The sequence below is a fragment of the Hyaena hyaena genome, unplaced genomic scaffold (assembly GCF_003009895.1).
Source record: "Hyaena hyaena isolate Hyena2069 unplaced genomic scaffold, ASM300989v1 scaffold_325, whole genome shotgun sequence".
Taxonomy (NCBI): Eukaryota; Metazoa; Chordata; class Mammalia; order Carnivora; family Hyaenidae; genus Hyaena; species Hyaena hyaena.
The window spans coordinates 1,795,186-1,807,180 of NW_024080957.1; the positions used below are offsets into that span (position 1 = coordinate 1,795,186).

An 11,995-nucleotide genomic window follows, 5' to 3' on the forward strand; every position below is an offset into this window, starting at 1 on the left:
CAGGCTCTGAGCTGTCAGTACAGAGCCTGACGCGGGGCTCGAATTCACAAACTACTAGCTTGTGACCTGAGCCTCAGTCTGACGTCCAAATAACTGAGCCACCCAGGCGCCCTGAGACAAGAAAGGTTTAACACTACAAAATTCATTAACTCAATTCAGTATATGCACAGATTTGAAAAAAAATGAATGGATCATCTTATAAGAGTTTGTTAAAGGAGCTTTCCATCTGGCGGCAGCCATCAGCACGAAGGTAGCCCAAGATGGGTGCTTACAAGTACATCCAGGCGCTATGGAGGAGGAAGCAGTCGGATGTAATGCGCTTTCTTCTCAGGGTGCGCTGTTGGCAGTATGGCCAGCTCTCTACGTTCCACAGGGCCCCCCTGCCCAACCCGCCCCGATAAAGCGTGCAGGCTGGGGTACAAGGCCAAGCAAGATTATATCATATATCGGATTTGTGTGTGACGCGGAGGCTACAAATGCCCGGTTCCTAAGGGTGCTACCTATGGCAAGCCTGTCCATCATGGTGTCAACCAGCTAAAGTTTGCACGGAGCCTTCAGTCTGTTGCAGAGGAGCGAGCTGGTTGCCACTGCGGGGCTCTGAGAGTCTTGAATTCTTACTGGGTTGGCGCAGATTCCACATACAAATTCTTTGAGGTTATCCTTATTGATCCATTTGATAAAGCTCTCAGAAGAAATCCTGACACCCAGTAGATCACCAAACCAGTCCCCAAGCACAGGGAGATGCGAAGGCCGACATCTGCTGGCCGCAAGAGCGGGGCCTTGGATAGGGTCTCAAGTTCCACCACACTATTGGTGGTTCTCACCGTGCGGCTTGGAGAAGACGCAATATTCTCCAGCTCCACTGTTACCATTAATACAAATCATGTTTGTAAAATTCTTACCTAATAAACAATTTAGGACAATCATGTCTGCTTAAAAGTATTCTTTAATTTGTCTGTTAAAATCAGTTGCCTGGAGATTGTTCCATGAATGTATTGTCAAATTATGAAAGTTAAAGTGCAATAATGTTTGAAGACTATAAGTGATGGTGTATCTTGTTTCTAATAAGATAAACACTTGTGTCTTTGCTTTATCTTATTAGGGGGTTTATATGTCAGTGTTTAAAATGCTGTTTGGTATAATAGGTGTAAAATAAATTCTGTAAAAGTGGAATGCAGAGGGGCGCCTGGGTGGCTTAGTCGGTTAAGCGTCCGACTTTTGCTTAGGTCATGATCTCGCGGTTCATGGGTCTGAGCCCCGCGTCGGGCTCTGTGCTGACTGCCAGCTCAGAGCCTGGAGCCTATTTCAGAGTCTGTGTCTCACTCTCTCTCTCTGACCCTCCCCTGCTCACGCTGTCTCTCTCTCTCTCTCTCTCCTAGAAATAAATAAAAATATATTTTTAAAAAAGTGGAATGCAGAGGCTAGCCATGTAGATTTGTTGGTGCATATAATGAAACCTACAGCTTCATTGGGGTGATGTTATGCTCTGTTGGTTTACTCTTAAATGGCTGTTGGTAGGTGGTTGGTAAGAACAGGCTTTTTAAATTGGATTTTGCTTGGAAATGTGAAGACTATCTTAATCTTTTATCCTGATCATATGCAGAAAAATGTTAACTAGGAACCACATGTTTAGGTTGAATCCAGTATTCGATTCATATAACTGCTGCTTCTGAAAGAATAGTTTAAAATGCCACCATTTTAGGTGAATTGAATAAAACGTGTTGCAAGAGGATTCTCTTACAAATGAAAATAAATCCTCCTTAACCAAAGCAAAATTGCCTTGATCTACACAGTGCCATAAAGTATCACGTAAAAGGTGGAGGTTCCTGGTTCTGTTCCACGACTCCATGGGATCTGTAGAATATGGAATTTTCTACAAAGCGGTAACAGTATTTACACCAGTCTTTATTAAAACTGATAGAAATTGAACATTAGGTAATTGAGAAGACTTTACCTTAAGATCTCTAAGCTAGTAACCCGTCTAATGCTAAGACTGGGAAGTTGGTGGCTATTTGATAACCTTTTAAGTGTGAGGGTAAAAATTAAAGTTGGCTTTGATCAGAATCTTAAAAGGGTGTTAAATGGTGTTAGTGACCATTTTGAACCCACTAGCAAAGTACCTTGTTGAACTTCCCAAGTCCTATGTCCTCTTGGGTCAACCCACCTTACCCATTCCCACAGGCTACAGAGAATAGTCATGTAGTTGGGGTCAGTACAAGTTTATACTACAATCTAATCCTTCTGTGTTGTTCACAGTCACTTCTCATCTTTGCCCTAACCTCTCAAAATCATTGCCATTCCATAAACTTGCCAGGCCATCATTTGTGCCCAGCTTGTTAAGCTCTCTACCACATTCTGTTTCCATTGTCTTCCAGTAGATGAGGTTTCTGTTTCCTAGGGTGAACTGGAGTGTGTAGGAAATACAGAAGAGGAATTGTCCCAGTTCCAAGTTGGCTGCTTTAATCTAGTTTGATTTGAAAATCTAATTGCTGATTTTCCTTGAACCATTTTTATATTTTTTTCAAGGGATTTAGGCTGAGATGATTTCCATAAAACGCTTAAAACCTCTTGAGATCTAAGTTTCTTTCCACTCGAAAAAAGATCCTAAACCATACATATTTTATGTGTAGAGGTGGTTCAACTAAAGGAATAAATGTTTATTAAACTAAAACAAATGGACCTGTTATCTTTTGTCACCTAATATACGCAAGCAAACCAAGTACCCTAGCCTACCAAAAATTGTAATGGCAGAAACCGTCAATTTGAGGGGAAATAAAATGTATAGTACTTAGTCTTGAGGGAAAAAAAAAAGTATGTTGAAGGAGCATTTTTATGTTTACAGAAACCACAAAGAAGAGAAACAAAACAGTAGGTCCCACATACTTGTACATTTAAGAATTTGCAGGAGAAATGGTAGAAAACTAGTTGGGGGATGCTTGGCTCATCACCTGATATGAGGATATACAAAGGGCAATGAAAGTGTTGATCAGCTAGTTGGAGAGATTAGCTGGGAATATTCCTTTAACAGAGTTGTTGGAGTGCTTGCACTTCTTCTGGACAACTTTCAGGGAAATTGAGGAGAGGGTCTTCAAAAAAGAGAGTTGAAATACAAAGAAACTACTTTCTATATTTGTCCCTAGGGTTTGGAGCCCTAGGTTTTGGAACCCACAGGAGATTAGTTTAATAAATATGCTTGAAAATCATAATAAGAGGATATAGCTATGGACCCATGGCTGAAGAGAATAGAGAGGTTAGGCTGAATTGGTGTGGGTGAAATTTCCACTGGCCTTTTTTTAAAAGAGGCAACCAGCACAGAACCTTCATGAATGGGACTTTATGGTAAACAGAGTTTCTTGGAGAGGGAGACAAGCAGAAAAAAACAAAACAAAACAGAACAAAACAAACCACCTAGAAACACAGAAACTGAGTCAGAGTCATAAATGTCACACTGAAGATGATATAACCTATAACACAGGAGTTGGGGATGAAAATTTTCAAAGGAAAGCCTTTGAATATCTGAGAAATGTTCTCCAGAAAGAAAAATGGCAGCTTTGAAAGTCTGTCAAGTCCAAAAGTTTCTAGTCTGGATCTGGAGAATGCCAGGCAGTTAAAACAAGTCCTGTTTTTTTTTTTGTTTTTTTTTTTCCTTCCCCTCATTCCCTTCCCCGAGACCTTACTCTGGAGGGCCCACAGCACCTAGTGAACAGTCGAGGAGATAAAGTTCTGAGAAAAGAAGTTGACCATGCTTCTTTTCCTACTCTGAGCTTCTGGGTCTAATACAAAACAAAGGTTGGAAATGGAAAAAGTCTCTGGGCTGGGAAAGCTCAGATTTCAAATTAACCCCACATGGGTAATTTAGCACTATAATGACACTAGTTTTGGGCTTAGAAGTGATTTTAGACTAGAAGTGACAGGAAACACTGCATGATCTACGTTATATTTCATCTGAGATCAGGAAAAAGCCTAGGACATCAAATAATTATTAAGTGAAGGGGGGTAAGGGGATGAGAATAAAGGTTTTTCTGCTCACACATCAACTGAGTTCTGCTCTTTAGTGGTTATAGTCTCAACAGATTTAGACAAAGCTATCTATAAACTTAAGCACCCATTCGTGCTAAGTAAATAAATATCTCAGCCAACTGTAAATAGAAAGACAGTTCCTGAACATTGGAAAAGGATATTTACCAATTATATAAAGGAAAATTCATACTTAATGATAAACTTAAAAATATTCCTCTCAAAATTAGGGAAAAGGAAAGGATGTTCTCTGTCATTGATTATTTAATATTGTACAGGCGGTAGTCCTAATGTACCTAGTAAAATTATTTAAAGTATAATGATTGAAAATTAAAAACTGTCATTATTTGAAGGTAATTATGGATTCTATAGGAAATGTTAAAAAAATATACAAATTGTTATAGTTAATAAGAGTTCAGCAAGTTTTCAGGTGTAAGATAAATATACAAATGTCAGTTATATTTTATTAGCGGCAACAGACAGAAAAGGTTATTTAAACAAAGATTCTATTTTCAGGGCACCTGAGCGTCATCCAGCTCTTGATTTCAGCTCAGGTCATGATCTCAGTTTTGTGAGATGGAGCCCTGCATCAGGCTCCATGATGAGTGTGGAGCCTACTTGGGATTCTTTCTCTCCCTCTCTCTCTCTGCCTTTCCCCCTCCTTGTTCTCTCTCTCTACCAAAATAAATAAATAAACATTAAAAAAAGATACCATTCACAGTAGCAACAAAAAAGCAATAGGGTGGGAAAAATATTTTTTATAAGAGTCTTCATGGAGAAAATTATTAAAATGTATTAAAAGACAATAAAGAAGACCTACATAAATAGAATACCACACCCATGAAGAGTAAGACTTTATATCAGAGGGTGCCAACACTTCCCATTAATTGATAGATATGTTGAAAAGCAACCAAAATTGCAACATAGTTTTTATTTTTCTAAAAATTGTTTTTAGTTCATTTATTTTTTAGAGAGAGAGAGAGCAAATGAGGGAAGGGCAGAGAGAGAAGAAGACACAGAATCCAAAGCAGGTTCCAGGCTCTGAGCTGTCAGCACAGAACTCGATGGAGGGCTTGAACACAGGAGCCGTGAGATCATGACCTGAGCTGAAGTCAGGCGCTTGACCTACTGAGCCACTCAGGTGCCCCACAACACAGTTTTTCATGGAAAAATAGACTCATTTGAAATTTTTATATGGAAGATAAAAAGGCAAGGAGAGCCAAGAAAATGTTAATGGAATAGAAATGGTGATAAAGTATGGGCACGGAGGAGGGCACTTGTGGGGATGAGCACTGGGTGTTATATGGAAACCAACTTGACAATAAACTATTTGTAAAAAAAAAAAAAAAAAAGAAATGGTGATAAAGGAATAAAAGGCAGGGAGTTGAGAAGGTTCTTGTCTTATAAAACAGTAAGTCTTTTTATGAAGCTGTAACACTTAGAATAATGTGCCATGGTGATAGACAAATAGATCAATAGAACCCAGAAACAGTCTTACTAACACCTGGAAATTTGATAAATATCAGAGGTGACATTGTAGATCACCATAAAAGGTTAGATCATTCAATAAATACTTGGTTATCTACATGAAAAAAAAAGAAATAAAATTGAATATGTAAAATATCAGCTAGGTTTAAGGACCAAAATAGAGTAAGCAGATATTTTATAGGTGAATAACTTTATCATCTCAAGAAATTGTAAACAAGACACTGAAGAAACATAAGTCACGGATATTATGATTCATAAATTTGACACATTCAAAATAAAATTTCTGTCCATCAAAAGACACCATTAAAAGTGAAGAAACACCATAGACTGGGAGAAAATACTTGGAAAGCATTTAAAAATGGCATAGGTTTAGAGTCTATAATATATGAAGAATGCATTAATGAAAGAACTACAACCAAGGGAATGGACAAAATATATAAACAAATGATCCAAGAAAGAAATCCAAACAGCCAATTAACAGAGGGAAAAATGCTCAACCTTAAGGAAATAAAAATTAAAATCACAGTAAAACACCATTTTATATTCAGAATTAAGAAATTAAGAACCCTGACAATACCTAGATTAATGGGAATTTTTATACAGTGCTTTATGGGAGCACTGTTTGATGCAGCTACATTGGAAACCAAGTTATCATTATTTTGTAAAGTTAGAAATGCACACATTCTGTGGATTAACAAATCCATAACGTGAAAGGTTATCGAGAATCTCTAGCACATATATAAACTGTCCAGACCAGCATGTGCAGTAAGCCATCATAAAAATATGCAGAGCAGCAGTTTTTTAAACAATATTCCAAGAAGAATGCATACATAAATTGTGACATGTCAGCATGATAGAATCCTCTACAGCAGTGAAGACGATTTCACTAGACCTATTCAAACATCATAGATGAGCCTTAGAAACACAATTCTGGCTGAAAACTGGACATTCGAGGATATTACCTACATTAATGATACCACTTAATTAGAATCAGGTGACATGGAGACTTTAACAAGATAAATTGTTAACAGTAACACATTTGTATCTAGTTAATGAAGTAATGAAAAAGCAAACATGGGACTCTGGGATCTCAGAGCAGTAGATGCAGAGAGCAGCTGAAATTCCCTGGGGCTGTTGAAACAAAACTGAAACTCAGACCGAAGAAAAGGGCCTAATTAATTGGTGCTGTTGTTTGCAAACCAGGATGGACTCTACGAACCTGGGACCCAAACTGCTAAGGTGGGGGGCGTGGAGGCTAGTGCCTAGCCTCTCAGGAGTTGGCCAGAAGGCTGGTTCTGGAAGTATCAAAACTGCAAACTGGATTCAGCTGCTACCAATGGAAGACACTGCTGCTGCCGGGGATGAAGACGAGCTGCCAAGCTAAGGATCACAGCAGTAGGGAGCAAACCAGAAGAAAATCCCCTTTTTCTCCAATATCCAGTCTCCTGGTACTTCTGTTGACAGATCCCAACAGGAAACCAGTTCGTGAAGCAGAAATGTGGTCTGCTGGGTCCCTGGCCCAGCATCGCACAACAGAGTGTAGAAGATGGGTGTGCAGCTGACAGACAATTGTTGAATAACCAGCACACTATTTATTTAAAGTTTGAAACCTGCCAAACAATATTGTACATTTAGTATATACACAGTAAACATATAAAGAAATGCATAGGAACAGAAAACACAAAATTCAAAATAGAGACTATCTCTGATGGATATGGAGAGAAATGTGATCTGAAAGAGGCACTTAGAGCTCTTCTGTCCTTTTCAAGTTTTATTTTCAAGCTGGATGGTGCATTCTTGAGTATTGCTTATCTTATCCTCTAGGCATTTTGGATGTCTGAAATATTTCATTAAAAAGTCAGCCAAGGGATGCAGTCCTTTTGCAGAAAGGAAGAAATTGAGGGAAATATACACAAATTCAGAGAACGGTGGGACCATCATCTGGTCTCATGGTGAGTGCTTTGTTTACGTGGTAAACTCAAGATAAAAGTTCCTACATTGTAGTAACAACGGAAATATAGATTCAGATCCAGTGAGTGTTTTGTGGTGCTAAGTGGCAGGTTTTCAGATCTCCTCCAGATTGACACTTGCTCTTGGGAAGAAGGGCAAATCGTCCATGAAGTCCCCATCTGCTTGTCTGAGAAACATCTGTGGGGATGTGGACTCTCCTAATTTAGGTGACAGTAATGCACCTACTAGTGAAATTATCCCTCCTTAAGAATAACATCTAGTGGCAAGAGAAAGCTTTGAAAAGACATTTGTTTCAGGTTGTTTAAAAATGGAACTTTAAAACACACATTAAAATTTTTTATTCAATGTTTGTAACTTTTATCTGACATTATACAGATTTATTTTGACAACCTATTTAGTTGTTGACAAGTCTGTTTTGCTTTATTGTAAGTGTATTTTAAAGGTTTATGTTGAACATAATTTGTATAAATCTCATAATGATGCAAAAACAAACATCAGGAAAACTGAATGCATCTTCAAAATATATTTACTTTCATAAGGCTGCTTGGAACATAAACACTAATAAAATCTTTCAAAATTCTTTCATTAGAAGTAAATTCAGGGGCACCTGGGTGGCTCAGTGAGTTAGGCATCTGACTTCCGCCTAGGTCATGATCTCACAGTTCATGGGTTTGAGCCCCATTACGGGCTCTGTGCCGAAAGCTATGAGCTCGGAGCTTGCTTTGAATTCTGTGTCTCTCTCTCTTCCTCCCTCCCTCATTCACACACACTCTCTGTCTCTCAAAAATGAATAAGCATTAAAAAATTTAAAAAAATCAGTTCAGACTTCTGGAACAAAAATTGCTTGAGCAACTATATCTAATATATTCTATTCACTGACCAAACCTTTGGGAAATAGATACCTCCCAACATTCCTCAATTACCAAGAAAGGATAATTATATCTCCCAAATATCTCAACTCCATCCACTTCTTTCCACCCCTAATAACAATAAAATCCTGCCATCTTCTCTCTCTTGTATCGTTCTCACTACTGATAGTGTCTGCTATATCATGGATTCTTTAAAATGTTAGCTTGAATGAATGGATGAAATTTAAACGTCTCAACGTTACTAATGCCAAAAGTGATGAGGTACCAGATCAAATGGGTAGAGCTATATGGAAAGAACAGGAAAGGAGCAGGAGGCATGTGAACTGGTGATGAAAACGTCATCATGTTACATTGTTTTCAGAAAGTCTTTGATATTTTCATAGTGTAGAATGATGAATACAGTTTTCAAAATATACCATAAAAATAAATTTTCCACAACTACTTTCAAAATGCAGAAGTGACTGAGATGGAATCATGAGTGGAACTTTGTAGGAAAGCAGCAAAATATATATACATATATAAATAAGCCTCTCAATTCATGATTCACCAAATCAAGTTACCAAAGTTCTTAAAAGAAACTTTCTGACATTTTATTCTTATTTATTTTATTCATTTATTTTTAGCTTTCCATTTATGTAATATCATGTCAGTCACACAGCAGATATTTAATAAATGTTGCTGATTCAAATGTCATTTGCTAACATTTACACAGACACTGACTAAGATATTTTTGTTCAAAAACTTACTTTGTTATCCTTAACCATGATAACCACTTAAATATTTTGATGGAAAAATTAACTTCTTATATTTATGAGTGTATTCTTCCTTCAACTAAATAATACTTGATTCAGCAGACATGCTTGGGTTCTAAGTATTTAGTTGAATCCAATAACATAAGAACTTGATAATTGGTACAAGTAATGATTATTTATCACTAGCAAATTTGTGTTATAATAACCTTCTCCTGGTGACATTGGATAGTGGTTTTATATCTATTGCTTCATCTCTAATCAAGACTAGAGACCATCTAATCTTCATAAAATTTAGACTAAAACTAACACTTATTCAATTTTTTCTCTTAAAATTATTTAACTAAGCTCAACCTAACGGATTTTTGTTAAAGACAGTATTTTGGTGTACAACCAAGTTGTTGACTACATATTATAAATTTTCTAAATAGTTCCGGGACATATTTTTAAACTTGTAGATGTAGAATACACTTACCAAATATGTACTGCCATCTTTCATTTGACTTCCTTATATCTTGAAAGTACTGATGCTTGTGGTTCTTTCAATAGTGGATGGGAAAGAAGAGTGAAATCACAGTCTACAATATGAAATTACTACTGGGTCCACTGTCAGACACTTACTGGAATCCTAGATCTGCTATTTAGTAGCTATGAAGACCTGAATAAAGCTCTTATGTTCCCAGAACTTCAGTGTCCTCTTCTCCATGAGAATAACACTATGTGGTCTACTTATCTCAGAGGAATAAGTAAGATGATAGTCATGAAGTCTGAGTAAAATGCAAAGCACTATTGGAATTTAATTAACATTTGATATGTTATAAGAGAGGAAGGATTCAACCAACAAAGAAAAAATGTACTTTGTGCTGGACATCCTAGTAGTTCCAAAATGGATCTCCCCAGCTCCTAGCCCAAAACTGAGCATATGTTCAATGAATATCTATGTAATTAATTAATTAAACAGAAGGACAGAAAAGTGGTTTTACACTAGTAATCAGGAAAAGCCTAAGACTAGACCAACATTGGAAGAGGAGTCACCATGTGGAGTATGCTTAGAATCCCTTGCTATTCTGACTACATCTGTGGTTCTATAGGATAGCAAAGCATGGAAAATAAGCATCCATTGTGAGGTATAGTGTGCACTACTGTGGATAAGGGGTTCAAGATTAAGGCATTCCCGGTTCTTTAACAAGAGTGGAGTGTCCTGCAAGAGAGTCACTCCTAGGTTAACTACCTCAATCACTGTTGTTTCCCTCTCCTCAGGGAAACACACTTGATCTACAGAGTGGGGGTCTAATACATCTACTAGGAGACTCCATGTGTAGCCACACAGATAACTGATGAGGGGTGACCTCCAGACCCCAAGCCACTTAATCAAATTCTCACCCCCAGGAATTTTGTAGTTTTTACCAAGTAACAGAAACGAGGTGTCAGTTGAGCAAGACTATATCATCTATCCCTTGTAATAAAGGGAAGATCACAAATTCTACTACAGAGATGCTCAGTTCCTCCCTGGGTGTTCAAATCTTCTTAGGATTCTGTATGATACATCAGTATCCTCCCAATAAATTTCCCTTTATGCCTGATCTAATAGAGTTAAAAAAGATTTTTAAAATAACAATATGTAAGATACTTTCTGTGACACTGAGCTGTGTCATACAATCTGCTGCCTACACTGAGCCAAGTTTAGTTGTGAGTTACAAATGCTGCCAAACCGGTGATCCTGGGGAGACCCACAACTCCAAAGATAAGTGGTTCTAGAAAGAAAAAGACTTTTGATCATACCATTGATTACATTAAAGAGAAAGGAATTTAAACCCAGGTGGATGAAGAAGGAAAACTAATAGACTTTATTACATTTAGTCTATTACTAAATAGACTTTATTTAGGGAATATTCTTAATCTTTAATGAAGATAGTAGGCTTATATTTAAAGAGAGGCAAAATGTGAATAGGATTTAACAATGCATTTCCTTAGCCTGGAGACATCCAGTCCATAAATATCCTTGGACCTCTAACATATGGGCAAGGAAGTAGACCAATGAAACTTCAAATTTTCTCTGAATTTATGTTTATGAAGTTACATAAACTTCAGGAGACCCTTAAATATGGAAGATAGCCTAACCCCAAAGTGTTCTAATTAATAGTTCAGAATGACAAATGCTTGTTATAATTAATAAAAGCCTTATAATCATGAAATCATACACTGAAGACCACAGAAAGGCACACATGACAAGCAACCCATGTTTGTTCGTCACCAAATGATTTATATGGATTAATTCCATAATAGAAGTCAGGAAATTAAAAATTTAACTGAATTTAAGCACAATCCTCCAGAGATATGCATTGCTAGAGGAAGAAATAACATTTTAAAAGAGCTTCCAAAACAGGGTTAGTAGCTAATATCATTAATATTCTATAGCCATCCTCTGAGTCTCAGCATAGACAAATCATTGATTTTCACATTTATCTTTCTTGGGACTTCTGTAGTCACTTCAAGGTGTCTTCATGTAATCCACTCATACCAGAGAATGTTCTCAAGGATATTCTAAATAATTAACCTTCTCACACTGGAGTTCAAGTGTCTCTCTGTGATAAAGCACTTGAACACCTCAAAAGCATAATTATAGGCATACCCTTGAGAGTTGGGATATATCAAGTTCTCGAAACGAGGGTGGATATTAAAACTGATATAGCAGCAATTAGTTATTATGAATTTTCTCCATTACGCAGCCTGGTGGATTGTGTCGGTGAAATATAATTCTGCTTAAAGGAGTCCACATAATTTCTGATTGCTGCTCTCAGTCCTCAGCCTCAAATTTATTATAGTATTTCAAAGGCAAAGCCATCAAAATTGATTTCACTTCCCTTTTTCTTTTCTTCCATTGTTGAATCAGTTATGTAT

General features: G+C 37.2%; 1 pseudogene; it reads left to right on the plus strand.

Annotated features, from left to right (window-relative positions):
• Nucleotides 1-249: 249 nt before the first annotated feature.
• On the plus strand, nucleotides 250-926 carry LOC120242971 (annotated as a pseudogene).
• Nucleotides 927-11,995: the final 11,069 nt, after the last annotated feature.